Source organism: Peromyscus maniculatus, chromosome 6 (genome assembly GCF_049852395.1).
Source record: "Peromyscus maniculatus bairdii isolate BWxNUB_F1_BW_parent chromosome 6, HU_Pman_BW_mat_3.1, whole genome shotgun sequence".
NCBI classification, from domain to species: domain Eukaryota; kingdom Metazoa; phylum Chordata; class Mammalia; order Rodentia; family Cricetidae; genus Peromyscus; species Peromyscus maniculatus.
Window position 1 is genome coordinate 127,885,865 of NC_134857.1, and position 14,601 is coordinate 127,900,465.

Here is a 14,601-nt window from a genome sequence, read left to right on the forward strand (position 1 = left end):
AACAAAACAGGACTTAACAAACACTTGTCATTGCTATTTCTCAAAAACTAGTCTTAATTCTCCAATAAATAGACTCAGACTAACAAAATGGATGCAAAAACATGATCTGTCCTTTTGTTGCAATCAAGAAATACACCTTAACATCAAGGGTAGACATCACCTCAGGTAAAAGGCTGAAAAAAGCTATTCGAAGCAAATGGGCCTAAGAAGCAAGCTATTGTAGGGTCTGCTGACTCTGGGAGGCAGTGGGTCTATGTTTCTAACCAAGCAGCATGTAGCTCAGAAACCTCTTTTTTTTTTTTTTTTTAAACTAGCAAAAACTATATCCACCAGACAACATAGTGTGCAGCTTAGACACACCTCTGTGTAACACCTCTGTGTAACGTGGGTTAGGTCAAACCCACATGCCGCGAACCTGCCATAGAGTAGCTCAAACCCACAGGCTGCCGCTAACTTGAGAGAACAACTAGGAAGCTGTTTTTAGCTCTGTTTCAGAATCTTCTTTGTCAGGTTTTAGGTGAAGACTCTTGCCAACCCGTTGGGTGCCATTTGTGGCTGTAGTTAACCTGTTCCTACCTGGCTCCCATGGCCCTCAGAACCAAGTGAACACATAGAGACTTATATTACTGATAAACTGTATGACCATGGCAGGCTTCTTGCTAGCTGTTCTTCTATCTTAAATTAACCCATTTCTATTAGTCTATAAGTTGCCATGTGGCTCGTGGTTTACTGGTATCTTTACATGTTGCTTCTCATCATGGTGGCTGGCAGTGTCTCTCTGCCTCAGCCTTCCACTTCCCAGAATTCTCCTCCCTCCTTGTCCCACCTTTACTTCTTGCCTGGCTACTGGCTAATCAGTGTTTTATTTATCAATCATCCACAGCAGTAGCTATTTTAATATCTAACAAAATAGACTTCAAACCAAAATTAAACAAAAGAGATAGGGACAGATACTCCATACTCATCTAATGAAAAACCCTCAAGAAGACATTGCAATTCTTAACATCCATAGCCTAAAACAAGGGTACCCAAATTTGTAAAAGAAGCAGTAGTGCAGCATAAGTCACATATTGACATTCTTATATTGATAGTGGGAGGCTTCACTATCCCATTCTCATCAACAGACAGGCCATTCAGACAAAAACTGAACAGAAATATTGCAGTCAATTGAAGTTATAAATGAAATAGACCTAACAAATAGTTATAGAACATTTCATTCAAACATTAAGAAATATACCTTCTTCTCAGCACCTCATAGAACAGTGATTCTCAACCTTCTTAATGCTTTGAGTGCTTAATGCAGCTCTCATATTGTGGTGATCCCCAACTATAAAATATTTTTGTTGCTACTTTATAACTGGTTAATGTAAATATCTGATATACAGAGAGTCTTATATGACCTCTGTAAAAGCATCTTTAGACCCTGAAAGGTGTTTTGACCCACAGGTTGAGAACTGGTATCACAGAACTTTCTCTGAAATTGACCAAGTGCATGGACCCAAAGCAAGTCATAACAGATATAAGAAAATTAAAATAACACCCTGCATCCTATCTGATTACCACTGACTAAAGCTAGATAACAACAACAGAAAGCTTACAAGCTCATGGAAACCAAACAACTGTCAACTGAATAAAAATGAGTCAAGAAAGAAATTAAGAAAGAAATCCAAGCCTTTCTAGAATTGAATAAAAATGAATACATAACATAGCTATACTTATGAGACACAATGAAGGTGGTTCTCAGAAGCAGGTCCATAGCATAAAGTGCCTACATGAAAAAAAATGGAAATATCTCATACTAGCAACTTAACAGCACACATGGAAACTCTAGAACAAATAGAGGAAATCACACCCAAAAGGAGTAGTTGGCAAGAATTATCAAACTCAGGACTGAAATCAATAAAATAGAATCAAAAGTCAAACAAAAAAAGTACAAAGAATCAATGAAACAAAGAGTTAGTTTTTTTCAGAAAATAAAATTTACATTCACCCAAATTAAGTAAAAGGCAGAGGAAGAAGATCCAAATTGACAAAATTAGAAATGAAAAGGTGAACATAACAACAGACATTGAGGAAATCCAGAAAACCATAAGGGAATACTTTAAATACCTGTACTCCACAAATTTGGAAACTATATAAGAAGTAGATAAGTCTCCCAATCAAGAAATGCCCATTGACAGAGGACTTCTAGCACAAAATTCTACATAAATTTTAAAGAAGAGTTAATGCCAATACTTCTCAAATTATTCCACAACATAGACACACACACACAAAAAAAAAATTACCCAGAATAGCTAAAACTAGATACACAAAACATGATAAATGAGAAAGTGGGAAATAGCCTTGAACTCATTTGCACAGGAAATGATTTTCAGAACAGAACACCATTAGCACAGGCACGAAGATAAACAATTAATAAATGTGAACCCATGAAAATGGAAAGCTTCTCTAAGGCAAAGGACACCATCATTTGTGGAACCATCAGTCTACAGAATAAGAAAGTATTTTTTTTTTACCAACTCCACATCTAATAGAGCTAATGTCCAAAATATATAAAGAACTCAAGTAACTATGTATCAAGAAAACAAATAACCAAACTAAAAATAGGGAACAGATATAAACAGAATTCTCAATACATGAAATTCAAATGGCTGAGAAACACTCAAATGTTCAACATATTTAGCCATTGGGGAAATGCAAATCAAGATCAAACCTACTTTGAGATTTCATCTGAAACCTGTCAGAATGGCCAAGATCAACAGAACAAGTGACAGCTCATAGTGAAGAAGATGTAGAGTAAGAAGAACGCTCATCCCTGTGTTGGTGGGAGAATAAACTTCTACAGGCACTATGAAAATCAGTGTGTCAAGTCCTCAGGGAGATGAGAATCAATCTACCTTAAGATCCAGATGTACCACTCTTGGGCATATACCCAAAGGATACTCATCCTACTACAAAGACTTGCTTAACCATGTTCACTGATACTCAATTCATAATACCAGAAATTGGAAACAACCTAGATGTCCCTCTATATAAGAATGGATAAAAAAAATGTGATACATTTTCACCATTCAGTATTACTCAGCTATTTTTTTTATTGACATCATGAAATTTTCAGGCAAATGGATGCAACTAGAAAAAAAATCCTTAGTGAGTTAACCCAGACCCAGAAAGATAAATATGGTATGTATCAGCTTCTATGTGAATATCAGCTCTTAAGTCATTGATAACCAAGCTACAATCCATAGAATCACAGAGAATAGGCATAGAGCAACTGACTAGCAGGAACAGATAGAACTCATTAGGAAAGGTGAATAGAACAGGTAGTTATAGATGGATGTGGGGTGCTGGGATGGGGGAGTTAAGTAGGAAGGGGTTGGGGGAGTGGATTGAATTAGGAAATATGGGGAGAGGCAGCTGAAAATAAGGGGGGCATTTGAGTGGCAGTAAAGAAACCTAGTAGAGTATAAACTTCCTAAAATATACACATTTATGAAGGTGATTTAAATCTAATTGCCAAATAATTCTCTTGTCACCAAATGAAGCTTTCAGTACAAGGATTGGGTTACATTTAATTGAGTTTTTGGTCAAAAGGGTTCCATGGGAATCCCAAAACTACCCTGGCTGTTGCCAAGACAAGGGGTTGCTCTCCATAAATTGACAGCAAGGCAACATAGCCGAAGACAACCCCTCCACAACTCATTGAACATAGAGAAGTTGAGTTGGTACTTACATAGAGCCTTCACCCCTGTGTGCTAGGGGTCTTTGATACAAGAAGCTATTTTACATACTACCAAAAGGGAAACATAAACTAGCAATCCAGCTATAACCCTTTGATCTACAGTGGTGTCCTGCCTGCAAGATACACTATGGGAATGGTCACACAAAGCTTGTGGGTTTATTTATTTGAGACCTACTTAATGAGATGGAACCCATACCCAGTGCTGCCTGGGTGACCAAGAATCAGAGATTAGATAACCCAATGACCTATGGTAAAACCAAATACTATTTACTGGTCTAAAGAAAAGAAATCAACACAGTGATAAAATGACTCCCCATGATATTCTGGTATTTTCATAGTTAGTACCTTGTTCAGCCATCATCAGAGAAGCTTTCTCCTACACTAGATGGGAACAAATACAGAGACCCAAGCCAGACATTACCCAGAGAATGAAAGACTTGAAACACTCATCCCTGAATGGGATGTTTCCATCAAATCCCTCCCATTAGAGTTCCAGGAACCTCTTCAGAAGAGGAGATGGAAAGAGTGTAAGAGCTGCATGGGAGAGAGGACACCAAGAACACAAAGAATTCTCAATCAACATGAATAAAGCTCACACAAACTCACAGGGACTGCAGCAGTGTAGCTAGAGTTTTCCTGCCTTGCCCACAGTCAGGACAAATCTTTGTCACCAGCCAGTCCCACAGCCGCTCAGACTCAACCAAGTAAACTCAGAGACTTATATTGCTTACAAACTGTATGGCAGTGGCAGGCTTCTTGCTAACTGTTCTTATAGCTTAAATTAATCCATTTCCATAAATCTATACCTTATCATGTGGCTCATGGCTTATCAGTGTCTTTACATGCTGCTTGTCATGGCAGCGGCTGGCAGTGTCTCCTTCCGCCTTCCTGTTCTTTCTTCTCTCCTCTCTGTTAGTCCTGCCTATACTTCCTGCCTAGCCACTGGCCAATCAGTGTTTTATTTATTGACCAGTCAGAATAATTTGACATACAGACCATCCCACAGCACAGCAGCATGCACCAGGTTGTACCATGTCTTCTGCATGTATGTTATGGCTTCCAGTTGAGTGGGTCTTTGATTCTTATGCCTTCTCTTGGGCTATTGTTCTTGTGTTGGTTTGTCCTGTTCAACTTCGATTAAATGGTTTTTGTTTTATCTTACTATAGTTTATTTTGTTGTTATTATTTTAATTTTATTATTGTATATTTTTATTATAATCTCTTAGAAGCCTGTTCTTTTCTTATGAGAAATAGAATAGGAGTGGATCTGCATGGAAAGGGATGTAGGGAGGATCTGGGAGGTGTAGAGGGAGGGCAAACTGTAATCAGGATATATTATATAAGGGGAAAAATCTATTTTCAATAAAAGGAAAAAAATGAAGCTTGGCAGGTTGGCATTGAAGAATGTTCAAGTGTAAACACCTACTCTGCTTTTAACTACAGTACTGTTGTGGAAACAGTATTTTGCACATCACACACTCCACTTTATTATGTTTATTTTGTTTGTGTGCATGGGTATTACAGACCTCTTACTGAAGGCAGAGAACTGCATGCAGGAGTCTGTTCTTTATATCAGGTGGTTTCTGGGATCTAACTCAAGTAGCCAAGCCCACCATCAAGCACCTTTACCCTCTGAACAATCTCATAAACTCTTGCTCATTCTTTCAACACATTTTAAGTGAATCTGTATTGTGTATTAATCTTTGTGACCAATCTTACAATGCTGACCATAGACATAGTCCTGGACCTTGTAGAACATAGAGTTTAATCACTGAGAGTCAGGTGATAGATATGTAAAAAATTAAAACAAAACTCTGTGTAATGATGAACCCCATAATGCTATTAGAGAGTGCACAATGGGACTTGAGACCTATTTTTGTATTGAGGAATAAGTGGACATGGGAAGGCCTTGAATATTTTAGGCATGTTGGGAAAGTGACATAGTTAGAACCATGTAATCTGGGGATGAGGAAATAAGGTATGGTATTGTTTCATAAATGGAAAAGAATATGTGCTATTATAGAAAGTATGTATCTAAAGGTTGAAAGTATAGAGTTTTCACAAACTAGACAAAATGAAAATAGATTAATTCACAGAGAAAAGAATTTTATTTAAAGAAAAAAAAGCTATGTTCTTGATCTAGTAAAAAGAACCCATCTTAATCCCCACTGATGATCTTTTTCAAGTTAGATTAAATCATGCTTCTGTGTTCCTCTTCCCTTTCTCTCAGCTTATTGTGTTTTCTTAAGTTCTTAAGGGTTTTTGTTTGTTTGTTTGTTTTGTTTTTACCATTAGGCAGAAAGTCATTGAGGAAGGCAACATTGCCTTTCAAGTATTCATTTTCTTCTAACTCTGCACATACAATATCTAGTATAACACTGTAGTCTGTTTCTTACTACTCTATTTCTATTCTGTCATGGTTTGGACATAAAATACAATTAAATGTTCACATGTTGTAGTTCGTTGCCTGGCTGGTGGTAATAATAGGTAACTGTCTGACCCTGCTACCCCTTGTCTGCCATGTGGGGCCATGGGTGAGAGAAAGATGCTCTCCCCCCACACTCACCTGTTACCACCTGCAGCAGGCGAGAGTGAGAGAATTAGCCTTGCTCCTCACCAGATGCAGGGTACAGGAGAGCAGGCCCTGCACCCTACCCAGGCAGCACACTAGAGCTAACCCTCCTGTCACAGGTGCAGGTGAGGCAACCCTAAGGGCTTGAGAGCAGCAGAGCTGACCCCGTTTGCCCTCCATCCCCTTACAACAATAGGGAGAGAGGGCCCAGCACCGTTCCTGGGCAAAACAGTAGGGCTGGCCCTAGTGGTGTGAGTGTGGGTTATTGGAATCTGAGGACCTGAGAGCAGAAATGGCTCCTTTCCTTGCTGCAGGCTACATTGGGTGAGCTAGCTGAGGCAGTGTTGGAGAGCTCGCCATGGTAGTGAAGATGAGGAAAGTATGGCAAGCTGACCAACCCAGCTACCACCCAGGCCCAGAACCAGGGCTATGAGTTGGCCCACCCCAACATTCACATGATCTATGAACTGTTGGAGCATGTAAAGGGGATGAACCTACAGATCCAAAACTATAGAATCTCCGGGACATAGGACAACAGGATATCTAAAAGGAGCCCCAGTCAGAGCTCATCATAGGTGGTATAGCAGAAGCCAGACCAACCACTTGTGGCAATGAACATTTGAAAGTAAAGATGAATGGACTGAAGGATAAACTGTGACTCAGTGGGCCATACTACAGCTTCTACCACAAGATTCTCTCTCTCTCTCTCTCTCTCTTTCTCTCTCTCTCTCTCTCTCTCTTTCTCTCTCTCTCTCTCTCTCTGTTTGTTTTGCTTAGTTTTTGGATTTTCCTTAAATTTGGTTTTGTTTTGGGCACGAGGTTCCAAGGGCAGAGGGCGGATGCAAGGGGATGGAGAAGTAAGTGGAATCAGAATGCATGATGTGAAATCCACAAAGAATGAATAAGTTGAAATAAAAATAGGTAATTGGATCATGAGGGTGGTGATGGTAACATTGGATCAACCCATAATGAGCTCATGGATGAATGAGCTGTTATGAAATCAGGCCTTTTTCTCTAGACTCCTGTTGTGTTTGCTTCCTGCCATTATGAGGTAAGTGGCTTCCTTCACCGTGCACATCTGGCACCAGTGTGTCGATCCTCACCACAGGGTCATAGGGATGGACTGACACCTCTGGAAGCTGAAATGAACCCTCCCTACCTTAAAGTGTTTATCTCAGAGGGGAAAATGACCCATGCTACAGCTGTGCATTCAAAGAAAATTTACTCATATTCCTGTCTTGTTTTGGTGATTCTTAAGCCTCAGCATAAAAAATTGATAGTTACAATTGTTATTCATTTTATGCTTCCCCTTTATTCACTTTCCTTTCAGCAACTGAAAGAGCATTTTGGACACTGAAAGAAAGAATATTTTTGCATATAAGTGTGAGAACCCTCATCTCTAATTTGAGCACAATGTACAAGAAAATGAACAATGTGGGAATTAGCCACATTCAGGAATTTCACTCCTCTATTTGATACTTTAAGATTTTTACCCCAATGTTTTCTAATTTGTTTTTTCTCTTCTTTCTCATATTTATTTTTCTGTTTTAATGCTTGTTTGCTTAGTTTTGAGACAGGGTCTTATGTAGATCTGGCTCTCCTTGAACTTTGCCCTGTAGTAGAAGCTGGCCTTAGACTCCAAATCCCAACTTCCTCTACTCCCCAAGGGCAGGAGCCACCACCCTCTGGATCAAACCCAGTGTTTTTAAAGTTTCACACATCCGGGTAACTCTCTCCTTTCATAGGTGATAACTACTGGGTCTGATGCGGCCATCTTTGAAGACATAAAAGTGAAAGGGGCAGAGAGGATGCTGAGACTGAGGTAACACTGCTGAGTCCCAGGAGCTGGAGGCCGTTAGACTTCAGGCCAGGGAAAAGCCCAAAGCACAGAGGGAGTGGGACAGAGCACTTAGGGGCTTCAGGGAAGGGCTTTCCCCCCTCCTAGAAAAGCCACATTAACCTTGTTGAGACTCCACTTTGATCTTGTTAGCTTGCCTTTGAAGAAAAATGACCTTGCCAGGCAAACAATAGCAGCAGCTGAGTGCAAGGGACCAGAAACTCCTTTTAACAATCAGATTCAGAACCTAGTTGGAGCAATAGGAAAGTGTTTCCATTCCTGGAAAAAGGCATCAAGGTAAGCTTTGTGGGCACTAATGTTGATGGAGAAGGACTTTGCTGTCTCCTTCCCACACAAGGAGCTATTTTCCTTTTCTTTGCTCTTGGAATATTTCACCCCCTTCCCTGTTTCCTTCCTGATTTCCTTCAGTTATTCTTTCCCTCCTAAACCTGCTGTAGGAGGCTGCCACCTGGCATGTCCTGAGAGTGCAGCAGCTTGGAACGCTGGAAGGCTACATGTATTGAGGATGCAGACCCTAGACTACCTTGTCCTTGGATCTGTGGATGCAGATGGAAAGGCTTTCATGTCATCAGAGCTGCAGTAGGAAGAATCAGTGCTGTTCTCAGTTCACATCTAATGGTTGAAATCCTAGGCTGAAGATTAAATTCTGACTATTAATTACATGAACATGTACACTGCTGTGGAGTTCTTCAATGTTGTAGTTATTTGACTTAACCTGGGAAATATTGGATGCAGTATTTATTTATTTATTTATTTATTTATTTATTTATTTATTTATTTATTTATTTTCTTAAGCCCCCCCGTGTGTGTGTGTGTGTGTGTGTGTGTGTGTGTGTGTGTTTGTGTGTGTGTGTGTGTGTGTGTGTGTGTGTTAGACAGGGATGACATTTGCTTGTTACAATCCATGTGTGGAAGTCAGGAGATAACTTGTGGCAGTCACTTGACTAAGGGCATGGGGCTTGGGTATAGGTATTTCATCTGTTGAACCATTTCACTAGTCCTATGGTTAATAATTAGACTTCTCTTGTTTTGATTTAAATTTTGGCCTTTTTTGGGGGGGGCTATTGTTTTGAGACAGAGTTTTTGTATAGCTAGAGTTTTCCTGCCTTGCCCACACTCAGGACAAATCTCTGTCACCCGCCAGTCCCACAGCCGCTCAGACCCAACCAAGTAAACACAGAGACTTATATTGCTTACAAACTGTATGGCCGTGGCAGGCTTCTTGTTAACTATTCTTATATCTTAAAGTAACGCATTTCTACAAATCTATATCTTGCTACGTGGCTCGTGGCTTACCAGCATCTTCACATGCTGCTTGTCCTGGCAGTGGCTGGCAGCGTCTCCTTCTGCCTTCCTGTTCTTTTATTTCTCCTCTGTTAGTCCCGCCTATACTTCCTGCCTAGCCACGACCAATCAGGTTTTATTTATTGACCAATCAGAGCAACTTGACATACAGACCATCCCCCAGTACAGCCAAGTGCAGACCATCTCAGACACCTGCACTCAGGCCCATGGTCCTAATCATCCTCTATGCAAACCTGCTGGGTAACGCCACAAGGAACCCAAGAAAGGCTCCCACAGGACATACATTAACATCCCACAGCATTTTTGTGTAGCCCTGTCTATCCTGGAACTCACTTTGTGATCTGTAGTCCATATCTCTGTAGTCAAAGTCAGACATCCACCTGCCTCTGCCTCCCAAGTGCTCCACCACTGCCCTTCAATTTAATTTTTAATCCTTCTTTTTTCATCTTTCAAGAATTTTGACCATACTCACACCTCCCACACACCTTCAATGTCCTTCCCTTCTCATCCAACTAACTGCATCTGTCTTCTTCTTTTTTAAACCTGTCAAGTCCAATTTGTGCTACCCATAAACTCTGTGGTATTTACTGGTCGACACACAAGGGGCTGCACTCTTGAAGAACAGTGAATTTCTCTCTCCCTGCAGCTATCAATCATCAATAAGTCCGTAGCTAGCAGTGAGATTTGATGCCCACCTCCCCTTTCCATGTTAAATTGTTTTCTAGTTTGAGTTGTTTAGGTCTTGTGCATAAGTTATCCATATGTATACATAATATGTACATAAACACACACACACACACACACACACACACACACACACACACACACATATATATATATATATATATATATATATATATATATATATATATTTATTTATGCATAGGAAATACATGAGGGTCATTACTTATGATGGATTCATTTGGCCTTCCACACCGCTCCTCTTCCAGTGTAAAGTCAGCCCTGTGATTGTAATAATAAGAATTTCTCTTTGCTTCCCTTTCCCCTTCATGTCAGTGTCTGGCTTCTGTTCAGCCTCGACTTTCTAAGAGTCATTGTGGTGATGAACTTGACACATGCTGTGATCATCCAAGAAAAGGGTATCTCAATTCAGACATGCACCATCAGATTGGCCTGTAGTCTCTTCTGTGCGGCAGTTTCTTGTGGAATGGCACAGCTCACTGTTGTGGGTGCTCTTCTTGGGCAGGGGCTCCAGAAAAACATAAGAAAGATAATTGAACAAGCCAAGAGGAGGAAACAGGTATGCAGTGTCCCTCCATGGTCTCTGCTTCAGTTCATAGCTTCAGCTTCCTGCCCTGATTTCCTTTACTAATGGGCTGTGATGATAATATGTAAGCCAAATAAATTCTTCACTCTCCAAGTTGCTTTTGGTCATAGCTTAGCAAGAGAAAGCAAAGTAAGTTAGTCGTCCATGTGGGTTGGCCGCTTTTGATGTCTGTTCTCATTGTGGGTGTTCAAAGAGTCTCATAGCATTTCCAGACCATCAGCATTAGCATCACAGGAGTTTCTAGAAATGCAAACACCTCACATTTGCCATGCAGAAGTGCAAACTATGGGCTGTATTTAAGCTTGTTGAACCTCAGTATCACCATAGGATGTGACTTTGAAACGTATTTGTTTTAAGTTGAAGAGCATTTGAAGGACCTTGAGGTCTATCATTGACCTATTATCTTTTTTTCTCTGAGTTCCAGAGAAACCGGAATTTCCTCTTCTTAAAGGTGGATCATAGAAGTAGGAATATTATTTCATTTTCTGTCTTTATGAATGAATTGACCATGACAGAATTTCTTGGCCTATATTGTGTGATAGAAGGCCATGATATCCTCTTTCGAGAGAGGTCTTGCTCCTTGCCTAGAGGAAGGATGCTTTAGAGAATCTGAGAGAGTCTCCTTAGGCTTTTCTGGTATTCTTTCCCCCCTCTCTCACTCCTGTCAGACCCTTTGTACTAATGCATTTCTACCTAGCTGCCGTGTGTCAATGACTCTAAACATAAATTAGAAAGCCTCCCTTAGGCCTTTGGGACTTTATAACTGAAGTCTTCATGCCGGGTAGATACATTTGCTATGCTATCCCGTTGTAACCCCTCATCCATTGTAGGGGTGCCAGCCATAGGAGGTACTGCAGCCCACAGCCATCCACATGATTCTAATAGTCACTAACTTTTAGACCTGTTACTATGTGCTATTCTATTCCTTGCTACGTTGAGATAAACTTATTAGTGGGATGCTAATAGACATCCTGGCTGCTTTGAATGTAAGACTAACATAACGATCTTTGATTATTCTAGCACATGACATTTGGTGATGAAGAAAATACATGGATTTTGAGCATTTGCCAAGGAGTCTAATTTCTGTGTCCTGGGAAAATTTTGTGTTGGACAGTGCCATAGATGTCTCCATTCAGCTTCCAAACGATCGATCACACTAATCTGTACTCTGCAGCAGGAGATGGGATTCACAGATTACTAAAACCCTCCTCAGTCTCCAAACACACTTGCCATTCACCTTGTTTTTTGATATTCTGGTGTCAGTTTAGTGGCATTCAATACTCATTTCTCCAGTGGCCAGTGGCACTTCACGCCTTTTCCATCTGCATGTCTTTCTCAAAGCACAGATTCTACCTTTCTTCCTCTTTCTTTGGAGTGTTCTACCTTCATCTCACTGACTTTCAGGTACAGGACTTTGTTAAATATATCATAAATGGCTCTCCCTATTTTGTGGGATGTCTGGTAATTGAACTTCTCTGAAAACAAGTGTTCTAAAATACAGACTGAAAACATGACTTTTAACGTATTTTTGGACATAACTTGACATTTTCTGACTGTTCACTCACCTTCATTTTTAATGATACTTTATTGCATAGGGTAACCCATTTTCATTTCATTGTGTATACAATTGTCTTGATATTAGTAAAACCACGTAAGAAGTATTTGTGGCAGGTCAGTATCCTACAACAAAATCCCTAGAAGCCAGTGTTCTGAGTGTATGTCCCTATGTCTTCCAAATGCCGCAATCTGTATGCCATCCAAATAACTGGCTCCTGGGTGTCTTTGGTAACAAATTCTGATGGCAAAGGAGGTAAAGCACACCTGGAGGGAGGAAAGAGTTGATGTCACAAAGAATTGAAGCTGCTGTTTGGTTATTTAGATGAAAATCCATCCAGATTTTGATCCTAAGATATCCATGAGAATAAGCTCCAAAGTGAAACCCAAGTTAAATATAAAAATTCTAACCATGAGGAAATAGAAGATAATGTTTGTGAATAATTTTGACATCTTTATGATAAAGAAAATCTAAATGGGAAGATATGCAAATTGAACTATGTAGTAACTGAAAACTTTGAACTTCTAAAAGCAAACTGAATTAAGCAGTAAAAAAAATGAAGCTAAACTAAATATTAAATATTTAAGACATATGTCTGAATTAATACTTTGAGTATGTAAAGAACATGAATAGCCACGAATGTGGTTACAGACTCAATTAAGCAATGTACCAAAAGAGAAACACGGAGAGAAGAGGGATAAGGGAGGGACAGGAGAGGGAGAGGAAGAGAGGGTTGAGAAAGGGAGGGGAGAGGGAGGGGAAGAAGGAAGGGTGTGGGCAGTAGGAAAGAGAATAAAATTAAGAGAGATTAACAGCTGTCTATTAATTTCAAAGAGATACTTGTTTATCTTTATTTTGCATGTATGGCGGTTTTCCCAGCACATGTCTGTGCATCACATGTGTACAGGGCAGACGAAGGCTGAGGAGGGCATTGAATTCCCTGGAACTGTAGTTAGACAGTTGTGAGCCACCACATGGGTGCTGACTACTGAAACAAGGTCCTCTGGAAGAGCAACCAGTGTTCTTAACAACCGAGTCGCTCTCCAGCCCTAGTTTTATTGTTGCTTTAAATAAAAATAAGAAAAGAAAAAACCCTCACAGTCAAAGACATGATGTAATTTTGAAAAATATACTTTCAATGCTGCAGAAGATTTATGATCAAAGATAGTTTGAATTAAGGAGAAAAAAAGCCTTCCTTGAAGTTTCTATCATAGTGAGACATAAACTAAGAGGATGTGGGATAGCGAGTCCTTTCTCTTGCCATGCTATTAAAGAAATGAGCCTGGAGCTGTCTGCTCACAGCCCAGAAACAGTAGTTTCTTAAGCTGTGTGTTGGGGAACAGAATTGCAAAGTCTAGTGACGATTAGAGGTTGTCATTAATTAGAACTGGATGTGGGTGGAGAGAAGAGGACCCCACTCTCTCGTAGTTCAAAAACATCATTCACTGTGTTGAACACAATCTACGAGTCCTGGCTAGGGTGAAGCTGACACAGACGAATACAGGGTATTCCTGCCTTCAAGGAGCTGAGACTGCTCAGTCGATCATTTGAATAAAATAGTGTTGAAATGATTATATAGAGCTGGCCTCTTGAATAGGATTTTATTAAATTTGCCCAGAGCACTTCTACCCAGCCCCTTGCAAATGCAAGCTGTTTCTGCTTCGTGTGTGTGTGTGTGTGTGTGTGTGTGTGTGTTCCAATTCAAATGAAAAATGAAAGCTGATGATGATACCCCTGATTCAATAGCAAGAATGAAATAGAATTAGTCATATTGTAAACACGACAAGCTACGAAAGGGTGTATTTTCCAAAGATTTGGAGCAAAAATGATATAAAATAGTAACTCAGGCTCTTACAGAGTTAATCTGCAAGCTGTACATCTCTGAATCCACTCAAGGTTCTGCAGTACTGCCATGTTAGAGCTGAGTTTCCTCTGCATATATAGGATGGAAGCCTTCCAAAGAGCTCTGCACTCCACTGCCTTTGGGAGGACAGACCAAAATACTGAGGAAGGAGAAACAGGACGTGTTTAATTTTTGCAGTACACCAATTTCCATAAGGACAGTCGCTTCAGGAAAAGTCAGAAGTGAGGATGTACTCACGGTACTAAGGACATGCAAAGGAAATGTGTTGTTTCTGTGAACCATTTCCATGATTTCAACTGTTTCTTGCTGGCAGCACGTAGGTCTTTTTCGGCAACCTCTGCTTCCCTTTGCAATCTTAACCTGTAGTTTATTGCCATTCCTACCTGGGGAGATGTTTCACATTGAGAAGCTTCCTTT

The 14,601-nt window shown here is 40.2% G+C and overlaps 1 long non-coding RNA gene across 1 annotated transcript; it reads right to left on the bottom strand.

Moving 5' to 3' along the window:
- Positions 1–12,310: 12,310 nt before the first annotated feature.
- Positions 12,311–14,305, bottom strand: LOC121830536 (uncharacterized). Its single transcript, XR_013051960.1, has 2 exons — positions 14,176–14,305; positions 12,311–12,586 (listed from the first exon to the last, which is right to left on the bottom strand). It is a non-coding gene; the product is annotated as an uncharacterized LOC121830536 (long non-coding RNA).
- Positions 14,306–14,601: the final 296 nt, after the last annotated feature.